Source organism: Gavialis gangeticus, unplaced genomic scaffold (genome assembly GCF_001723915.1).
Source record: "Gavialis gangeticus isolate Ggan-Ray unplaced genomic scaffold, GavGan_comp1, whole genome shotgun sequence".
Taxonomy (NCBI): domain Eukaryota; kingdom Metazoa; phylum Chordata; order Crocodylia; family Gavialidae; genus Gavialis; species Gavialis gangeticus.
Window position 1 is genome coordinate 27,175,141 of NW_017728995.1, and position 1,337 is coordinate 27,176,477.

Sequence of the window (1,337 nt, forward strand, 5' to 3'; positions counted from 1 at the left end):
AGGTACCTAATTGAGCTGCACTTCCTCAGGATGTGCAGAAGTTGTTTTTATGAAACATTGTGCAACATTACTCAGGTAACAATCAACCACCGAGTCCCAGAAATCACGTCATTACATTAAGTTACCTGCGCAATCTGACCTGCCATAAGCCAGATTTCTTTTCTCACCACCCGCTTCAAAAGGAAAGGATAAAATAAAAGAAAGTTTAAAAAAAAAAAACCAAACAAAACACCCTCCACCAAACTGGTCAATACAAGGCTGCGATTTTCATTTGGAGGTTTCTAATCACGGGATAGGCAAGGAACAGAGAAACACCTAGCCCACCTGGTACGATACGGACACATGGTTTCTTTGGCCAATACAGCGGCCCAGTGCTAGTCCCACCGCAACTAGTAAGTGATGTGCTTCTTCTACTAGCCACAGTAGGGTCAGATTAGTAGCACTAGTCCTACCGTGGCTAGTAAGTGAAGTGCTTCTTCTCCTACCAATCATACTAGGGTTACATTTCATAGACATTAGGGCTGGAAGGGACCTCGGAAGATCACCGAGTCCAGCCCCCTGCCCCAGGGGCAGGAAGTCAGCTGGGGTCATAGGATCCAACTATGACTAGTAAGCAACGTGCTTCTCCTACTAGTCACAGTAGGGTCAGATTAATAGGACTAGTCCTACTATGACTAGTAAGTGAAGTGTTTCTTCTCCTACCAATCATAGTAGGGTTACGTTAGGACTAGTCCTACTACCACTAGTAGGCGACGTGCTTCTTCTCCCACCAATCGTGGTAGGGTTAGATTAGTAGGACTAGTCCGACTACGACTAGTACGCAACATGCTTCTTCTCCTACTAGTCACAGCAGGGTTAGGTTAGTAGGACTAGTCTTACCAAAACTAGTAAGCAAAGTATTTCTTCTCCTACCAATCATAGTAGGGTTACATTAGTAGGACTAGTCTTACCACAACTAGTAAGCAAAGTATTCCTTCTCCTACCAATCATAGTAGGGTTACATTAGTAGGACTAGTCCTACCATGACTAGTCAGCAACGAGCCTCATCTCCTACTAGTCCTAGTAGGGTTAGATTAACAGAGCTAGTCCCATTAGGACTAGTCAGTGAGATGCTTCTCCAGCGGGGTCACATCAGCACGGAGCGGGTCTTTCTCCCCCCGGCCCGGCCCGGCCCGGCCGGTGCGCGGGGACAGCTCGCTACAAAGCGGGTCTTTCCCCGCGAGTGGCGATCCCGCTCCCTCCCTGCCTCCCTCCTCCCGCCCGCGGCGCCACAACCAAACTTTCTGCCCGTTCCGCCGGCCCGACCCCGGCCTCCCTCGGGGGGCGGGAAGGCGGGA